This window comes from Tenrec ecaudatus, chromosome 14 (genome assembly GCF_050624435.1).
Source record: "Tenrec ecaudatus isolate mTenEca1 chromosome 14, mTenEca1.hap1, whole genome shotgun sequence".
In the NCBI taxonomy this organism is placed as follows: Eukaryota; Metazoa; Chordata; class Mammalia; order Afrosoricida; family Tenrecidae; genus Tenrec; species Tenrec ecaudatus.
The window spans coordinates 96182018-96191620 of NC_134543.1; positions in this window are offsets into that span (position 1 = coordinate 96182018).

Genomic DNA, 9603 nt, shown 5'->3' on the forward strand with positions numbered 1-9603 from the left:
GCTCATCTTTAATGCAAAGCTGTGGACTGTATTATTTCCAGAGTCTTATCCACAGATGTTTTGGTGTATATAATTTCTAATGTCAAACACAATATAAAGGTATATTCTTCATAGAGGCTGTTCACCTCAAAGATATTTAAGGATTTGTATATCTTTTAACAAGTTTTTAGTCAAAATATGTCTTTGATAAGTCTTCAGCTGATGCTGCAACCGACAGCCTTCCTCAGCAGGTTTTACCCCAAAAGTAGATTGGAAAATAAACTGGAAAAACTCAAAGAGGTGCATTGTTTTGGTCACCCATAGCTTTCTCCTTCTCTCTCTCTCTCTCTTTCTCCAGAACTTAGGCACATCTGGAGCATTGCTTGTTGCAAACAGAAGAAGGTACAAAGACATTCTGAGAAACTCATACTAAACAAATTACTAGTGCTTAAGGAAAGAAAGAGCAATGAAGCAATAGGACGCATTCATATTATCATGTAGTGTGTTGACTACCAATACACACACATATATATAGATTTCACTGGTTTTGTTCCTAAAGAGAAGACACACACACATATATATGAAAATGTGTGTATATTATTTTTCCAAATAATTCAATTAATTTTAATTCATTTTTCCATAAAATGTTTGAAGCCCCTTCACACACACACACACACACACACACACACATCAGTAGGTGAGAAAGTAAATTGTTGTTCATGGGGCTGCAGGATCTGGCAAATCCCCAAATCTGCAAGTCAGATGGCAAGCTGTTGACTCACATCACAAGAACTGGAGGTAAGAGTATGCAAAATTGGATGTAGCATTAAGAGAAGGTGGGCTTCCTCCAGAGCATCCATCTATTGGATGCTGGCCACATCCTCTGGGAAACTACCCTAAAAATTGATTGGCTTCTCGTATCGGATCATCAAATGATGAATACATCAAATATGACAAACTACTAAAAATAATGGATAAATCAAATTAACATATAGCCATCACATAGCCCATTTGGTTAGATGCAATATTCAAACAAATGCTTTAGCAATGCAGGCAACAATGGTAAGAAGAACTCTGGTCGATAGGTTGATGTCCACACCACATCCTTATCAACAGCACCTATGCAATGAGAAGATTGATTACTAAATAGGTGGATCAGTAGGACTGTCAAACCCAGTGCATTTATATAAAAATAATCATTTGGGACAGATAAAAATAGCCTCTCTCTTTTTCATAGTACAGTGCATGCATTGTGCTGTGTATGAATTAAAGATCAGATGGTTATTGAAACCATGTGGATCCTTCACAATGTGGTTAGGGGAACATATGGTTTCCATAAGCAAGTTGTATTTGTTTAACATACAGTAACTTTATTAGTAAATGTGGTATGATTATTTAACTTAAATGTCAACTATTGAAACCAGCCTGGCTAAAGATTAGTAGCTAATACCTGCTTAATTCTTTATAATGCGAATTACTACTTTGCTGTTTTGGTTCTGTAGATTTCTTCCAACTTAATCGCACAATCCCTATGTGCTTACGTTTTTAGGATATTCAAGCATTAACTCAAAATGACCCCACAGCATTGTTAATCTGTGTCTTTCCTCATACAAAGATGAAGAAATCAAGACCCAGAGAGGGAAGACATGCTGGAGGTAACAGTCATCACTTTCTCTTTTCTAATGCAGCTTTCCATGACCTCATATTGCTTTTTGCATAGAAGAACAACCTGGTGGAGAGTGGTCCAACGGATTTTGAAATAAATCTCAATAACACCCGTTCTCAACCTGTGGGTCATGACCACTTTGGGGGTCGAATGACCCTTTCACAGAGGTCGCCTAAGACCATTGGAAAACACATATTTCTGATGGTCTTAGGAACTGAGACACTGTTCTTCTGTCTCCAGGTGGATCTGACCACATGCAAATATTCCCATGTATGAGTACCCAGCAAGATGACATCATGACGCCAACTTCATCACATATACACCCCATACAAATACAGTGTATGTGACAGGGTTGGCGCCATAATGTACTTATGCGGACCAGTCACACATGTGTACAGAGCAGCTACTGTGTAGAAAGCAGCTGCTGTGTTGAAAGCAGCGGTATTAGAGGTAAAACGACACTTCATGAATTATAATTACATGTTGTTTTTGTGATTAATCACTATGCTTTAGTTATGTTCAATTTGTAACAATGAAAATACATCCTGCATCTCTGATACTTATATGAAGATTCATAACAGTAGCAAAATTACAGTGATGAAGTAGCAATGAAAATTATTTTATAGTTGGGGGTCACCACCACATGATGAACTGGATTAAAGGGTTGCGGCATTAGGAAGGTTGACAACCACTTCTCTATAAGGAGATAGAGGCCATGTTTTATTCACCTATGCATCTTAAGATCAAATAACATTTAGGGTAAGTACAAAGTAAGTACAATGATTCCCTGATTCATCTATACATTCTCTTTGTCCCCACCCCTCTCCTTATTTTCATCTGACTGAGTATAACAGTTATTTGCCCACTCAGCATTGGCACACATTTCACTCTCCAATCCTGGTGCTGGAAAATAAAGCTCCTACTCAGTACCACCATAACTGTAAGTGGACTGGGACTGAATCCATCTTCCATACAGGGGAAGAATCACTGCCAAGCCTTGAAAGCCTGAAAGTCTGGACCAAAATCATGGCAGAGTCCCAAACCTATTAGTCAGTCAGGATAAATATTGAATGAATCAAGGTGTGATCATGAGTTGGAGATAGTTCAGACCAAGGATGGAGTTGCTCACCGATGCTTGAACGTCACCAAATGTTTGAAAATCATGGTATGTTTCCCCGTAGTGAGTCTTCACATTTTTCTCTTTCTTACATTAGCTATTAGAACAGGGCTGACTAGTATTTTCTTAGTGAACAATCACAATAGGGAGATATGTACAGTTTATCGAGTCATATGAAGAACATGTGCAAGAATGGGCTGCCTTTGCTTAGGGAAATCAATGGGTGATAGTGAGTGTGGACATGCGGTGGTAGAGGAGAAAGGATCGCTGTTTCAGGGCCACATATCTTCTCTGCTGTATAAAAGTAGGCTCCTTTTGTGTGGTCCAAATAGAAGAATTAATTACAACAGGAATTCCTATTTTGCGACAACCAGAACATCTCTATGGCCAATAGAGTTTCCTAGGGATAGCTGGTGGAGCCAGCTACAGTGCTGAGCTCGGGATCCGTGTGGATGTTTGGGCAAAAAGAGGATGAACCTTTTAGGGAATCCCTTTAATGAAGTTGGCAGATATCTATTCTGCTAAATTCAAGAGACAATGAAACTTTACATACGTCTTGGGTTCATTTTTCATGAAATCGTATTTCACTACAGAATGCTCAGGTGTGTTTTTTGGTTTTTTTTTTGAACAGAGAAGTGAAGTCAGAGACTACATGGAAGATGTAGGAGAATGGAAGATGTAGGAGAAAGGAAGAGAAAGAAAATCCTGGAGTAGACCTGAGTTACCGTGATGGATAAACATTCCAAAGCTCCAATATAGATAAGAGATAACAAAGAGTTTATACAGAGTATATTTGAATAAGACCTAAACAGGAGGATGAAAGAGCAGAGTCTTTGTAACTCAAAAGTCAGCGGGTGAATCTTTGGGCCTTGCAGTACTGCTCACACTAAGCCCAAATGCAATTTCTGAACTGGGGAGAATCCACAGCTCCATTTTTTCGCAAGTCTCCAGGGTGAGCCTCATTCCTCATACTTGTCTCTTCTTTGCTCTCTTGCATGCTGTCTCATTTATTTCCTGTGTTTATTCAGGCATGCAAACCAGCCCTTTCTCTAGTTTCACCAAATGTCCACCTCTCTAAGATCTCCGGACTTTATTAACTTTCCTGAAGATTTGAATTACCTGGGCATGTCACAGCAGCCCTGTCACTAGTGACTGGGAGCCAATGGACACAGATTTAATGTGCCTTATTGTTCAGAGTTTGTAGACCCTCAAAACTCATATCCAGAATGTTTTCTGTGACTCTCAGAGAAACTGGGAGAACGTATGTGTAGGTAATCATCAAATGTGAATTCACCCTACCCTGAGAATAATCCTTGAGGACAAGAACCAAATTTAGAATGAAATGAAACTTTGAAGCGAATAATGAGATCAATATAATCAAAGTGGTATGCCATATGGTTACAAAAAATCAATGAAATTAGTAATATTTATTAATAATACAAACTGGTAATTATTAAGGAACTCTATATTGTATCTTCTAAAAAAAAAACCTATGGGCCAGGTACATGAGAGACAGAGAACTTAGGTAACCACGTAGCTTCTTGGAACAACAATACACATTAACTCACTGCCATCAAATCTACGCTGACTCATAGGGACCCTATTGGACAGGGTAGAACTTCCCCTGTGGGTTTCCAAACTGTCAATCTTCATAGAATAGAAAGCCCCACCTTTCTCCCAGTTTCTTAGCACTAGTAAATGGCAGAGCAATTCTCTGATGGCTAACAAGTTGACTTATTAAACAAACAAGGATCAGGCTTTTTCTGTATACCCTTCGTGGCCATTTTTAGGGCACATATTGTGAACACCACATGGTATTTTTCAAACAGAGAGAGGACTGGAGATGCAATCGATGACTGAAGGCAAGAATGAGTTCTCCGTTCCAGTGGGTGATCATGTGTCGGGGACATTGAGGGGAGTGAAGATTAGTTTGCCAAACCGCCCTTCTATTCACAATGCTCCTGAGAACACCAGCAGGACTTGCGAGAAGGTTCGAGTCCTTATTCCTGGAACTTTAGGAGAGATTTCTCATAAGACACTCAGAAAATAAATCATGGCTCTGAGATTTTTTAAGTGACCATTCTCCTCTACGTTGTGGTTATATAATACCTTTTCCACCACCAAATTCAGTCAGACAGCTCTTACCTCGTTTATTAGTTGCAGCCTACGGTGTAACTGCCAAAGATCTTTGTTCAAAAGGCAACTCTGAGCCTGACAAGGCTTGCTGATTGTGAGGCATGCTGGTTTGCAGTGGTTGTCTGTGTAATTTTATTTCTAATATGCTGTGATGGCAGGAGGCAGTTAAATAAAAACCAGACCTGCTAACTACTCATCAAGGAAATATCTCACGCTGAGAGGGGGCTCTCCTTACCCTCTGCTGTGTGTACACACATCTCCTCCTGGGCTTGAGGATCACAGATCAGTCTCTAAATGTGGTGTAAAGGAGAAGACATTTCCTGACGGACTGATGTCTAATCACAGAGAATCAAGCAGTGGTTTCAAGTAGTGGCACTGTGCTCGAAGTCCCAACCACCAATTCTGAGTACAAGAAAGGATTATTCGACGTCCTTCCTTCCTCCAACACATGCTCTATTGTTGGGTGCAGCAACTCAGCGTTCGACACACCAAAATACGGTCCAGTCCTACACTGTCCTCATTCTCATTGTCAGATGGGAACCTATTGTTTCAGCCACTGTGTCAATCCATCTCCTTGACAGTATTCCTCTATTTCTCTGACCTTCTGCTTTACCAAGAATGATGTCCTCCTCCATGTTCTGGTCATTTTTGATAACATGTCCAACTTACATGAAATAAAGTCTCACCATCGTGTCTTCTAGGGAGCATCCTGGCCATTCTTCTTCTAGGACAGATTTGTTTGTTCATCTGGAAGTTTCAGAGTGTCTTCTGACAGCCACTTGGAGTTTTTCTTTCTTTCTTCTCTTTTTAATACATTTTGCTTTCTTCATGTCGGATGTTCTTGACTGATGTCTTCCCACAGCTCTTCGTGTCTTCTCTCAGTGGAGCTCAATGCAAAAAATATGTTCCTGAAATGTTCTTGCAATGCAGGTGGGACACACTCAAGGCTGTATTTTGGCTCTTGGACTTTTAAGGATGTTCTTCAACTTCAACTTTAACTTACATATGAACTGTTCCATAGTAGCTCCTGACATTGAGCCACTCCATGGTCTCTTCCTGCAGATGAAGCCAATGTGATTCCTGTGTGTTCTGCCTGATGAGGTCTATGTGCACAATCAACATTTATATTGTTGGAGAAAAAAAAAAAGAAGCTGTTTGCCATGAATTAGTCATTAGTCTTGCAAAACTCTATCATGTGATCGCCAGCTTTGCTTTTATCACCAAGTGCACATTTTCCAGCTACCGATGCTTCCTCTTTGTTTCCAATTTTCATATTTAAATCACTCATAATTATCAATGCATCTTGATTACACATTTGAACAATTTCAGACTAAAGAAGTTGGTATAGTTATTTGATTTGTTCATAACTAGCTTTAGCTTTTGGTCTATAAATTTGAATAATAGTTCTATTAACTGGACTTCCTTGTAGATGTATTGCTAATATCCCATCCCCAACGCCATTGTACTTCTAGACCAACCCTAAAATAGTCTTTTAGAAGATGACTGCCACACCTTTCCTTTGGAATCCATCCTTCTGGCACAGGAAACCATGCAATCGTCTGATTCCAATGGCCCTAACAGTCTATTTCAGCTGACCAGTGCTCAGCACATTCATCTTTATGTGGTCCATTTCATTTCTGATGGCTTCCTAGATGCATGCTTCCTACATCCTGCTTTCCAGTTAGAAATGGGTGGTGGCATCTGTTCTCATTTTGAGTTGTGCTTCATGAGCCATGTGAGGCCTTGAAAGGTTTGCTCAGTACGGTCAACTCCGCTTCTGGCAGGCAGCTTTTCCCTGGTGGTATTTTTCAGTGCCTTATAATACAAGAGCCTCATGTGTGACACAATATCTGAATAAGTGTCTCTGATTTGTTTTCAGTGGCTAACTCCTCCGAAAAGAACAGCTTAGTCGTTCTTCATATTCTGTTCTTAGGGTGGGAGTTCCATTGATTCCTATTTACCATGAGGGACTCTGCTGGTATTTTAATACTGGTAATAGAGCTTCCAGCATCACAGGATCTGCCAAGTCACGACAGCAGGACACACTGACAGACACGTCGTGGTTTTTCACATAAAGCATATTATTCCTTATCTTCTCGTAGTGGAAAAAGGATGTTTTTCTTTGCAGCAAGATTAAGTCACAGAGATTTGTTTAAACAGCACAGGTCCTCATTGCTTTCCAGTTGTTGCCAGCTTCCTGCTTTGAGTTCAAAGACCATAAAGTCTTGAAATTGACCTGGGGAGCTAGCTTACTTTCTAAAGGCCAAGCTGACTTGACATTTCCTTGTGGGAGCTACTTAAACTAAAGCTTGAATAGGCAGCTTGCCCTCCAAATCCCAGCCGAAGATCCCGTCCTCCCATCTCAGCCACATATCAGCATACTTATGCCATTGGCTAAAGAAAGTCCACTTTCTAGGGAAGGGTTTCCGTGTAGCTTTCTTTCAAATTTCTCTTTAAAGTCGCATTATTGCAGAAAATTTCAGGCACTGGCAAACTTCTTTGCTGCCAAAATGACCAATTTCGGAGATGTTTCAAATCATAACACACGAGAAACAATTGAAAGAATGAAAGCATTGAGAATGGCAACTTTAGAAACCAGAAGATTTTATGGGATCAAGATAATTAACTGACTTCACATAGCTATGAGAGTATGTGCTATGAGTCTGTAGAGCAGGGTTAAACCAGGCAAGTTGAGGATATTCTTTGACTTGGTATGAAAATTTAGAAACTACATTGTAACAATGAGAGATGTTCAAAGATTCAATAAGTTACCTCAGAAAAAACAAAATTCCTTTCCTGCAAGAACAGTTTTCAAACAGAGAAAGGGTAACTCTTTGTGGGGGAGTTTTGAAGATAGAAGAATTTACACATCAGCTCAGAATTTAACTCGATAATCAGAAGTCCCCATCTACCTTGTGTTTCTATACTACTGCGTCTGTGAGATTTTCATAAGAGAACTTACGGTAATTCTCCCAGGGAGGCTGCTCAGGCAAAACCACCAAGCAGTAAGCATATTAAAAAGAACTCACACTGGTTTCCAAATCACTTAGGAAACATCCTAGCATGGAAGAAACAGAGCTTCTCTTGGCATTTGACGACCTTAAAGCCTATCCTTTATTTACTCTGTGATTTTGGTCAGGTGTATTAAACTCTCAGGTCTACTTCTAATCTATGTCTAAAATGTTTAGAATTCCAAGAAGGTGCTTGATGAAATGTAATCGATTGCCCTTGGCGTGATTCCAACCCATAACAACCTTAGAGGCTAGAGTAGACCTGCCCTGGAACGAGACAGCTCATCCTAGGGATGAAATGTCAACATGAGTAATCAATAAGGGGAGATCTTTCTCCTTATTGATAATTAATTCACATATTGAGTGTGTTTGGGAGTAGTTTTTGTACACCTAACATTATTAAACAGGAACCCGGTGGTGTAGTGGTTGTGAGTTGGGCTATTAACCGCAAGGTCGGCAGTGTGAAGCCACCATGGGAAAGATGTGAGTTGGCATCCTCTCAAGGGCAGTGAGTTTGGCTAATGGCAGTGAGCATTGTTAGGTTATGTGGAATGTGATTTTTACCCCCATCAAGTTCATGAAATCTTGTCACTGTTTTTAGGTATCGATACTTAGAATTGTAAAGGAAAAAGACGAACATATAAAAAACATATGTTGAAAACAATAAAATGTAAGATAGGTAGCTTAGACTAGAGACACTGTGTGGGAATTGCACCCGACCTGATCCCACCACACCAAGGCAAAGTACTGGGGGAGTGCAGCAGAACAGCAAGGGAATGGAGCAGCAAGGTCTGCAGGCAATGCTGAAGGTGGGTTGTGGGACCAGGGCGTGGTGCCCCAATAGACTGGACTGGAAAACACTCCTAAAGGTCTACAAACAGTCCTTGAAGTAACTACGAGCTTTTCTTTCTTTTTGTATTCTGTTTTGTTCTTTGTCAGTGGTTTGTTGTTGTTTTGTTGTATATTGTTGCTTGGTTTTGCTCTGTCTTGTGTTTGTGCATGTTATTATCTCTGCAGGTCTGTCTAAATATGATAGGCTGGATGGACAATCTGGAGGAGAAAACAACGGGACCACCAGTTCCGGGGGCATATGGCGTAAGGGGAGGTGGGGGAAAGGAAGTGGTGTTAACAAACCCAGGACAACAAGTGATCCAAATTGGTGATGGGGTGGGTGTGGGAGGCCTGGTAGGGCATGATCAAGGGTAATGTAATGAAGAGGTATTGCTGAAACCCAGGTGGGGATGGAGCATGATAGTGGGACAGAAGGAAAGTCAAGGGAAATAGAGGAAATAGCTGGGAGGCAAAGGACGTTTATAGAGGTTTAGATAAAGACATGTACATATGCAAATATATTTATATATGAGGATGGGGAAATAGATATATGTGCATATATTTATAGGTTTAGTGTTAAGGTAGCAGAAGGACATTGGGACTCCACTGAAGTACTCCCTCAATGAGAAAATACTTTCTTATATTACATTGGCATTCTATGATGCTAACCCTCCTGATACAACCGCTGAAGACAAAGCAGGTGATTAAGCAAATACGGTGAAGAAAGCTGATGGTGTCCAGCTATCAAAAGATACAGCATCAAGGGTCTTAAAGGCTTGAAGGTAAACAAGTGACCATCTAACTCAGAAGCAACAAATCCCACATGGAAGAAGCACATCAGCCTGTGGGATCAAGAGGTGTCA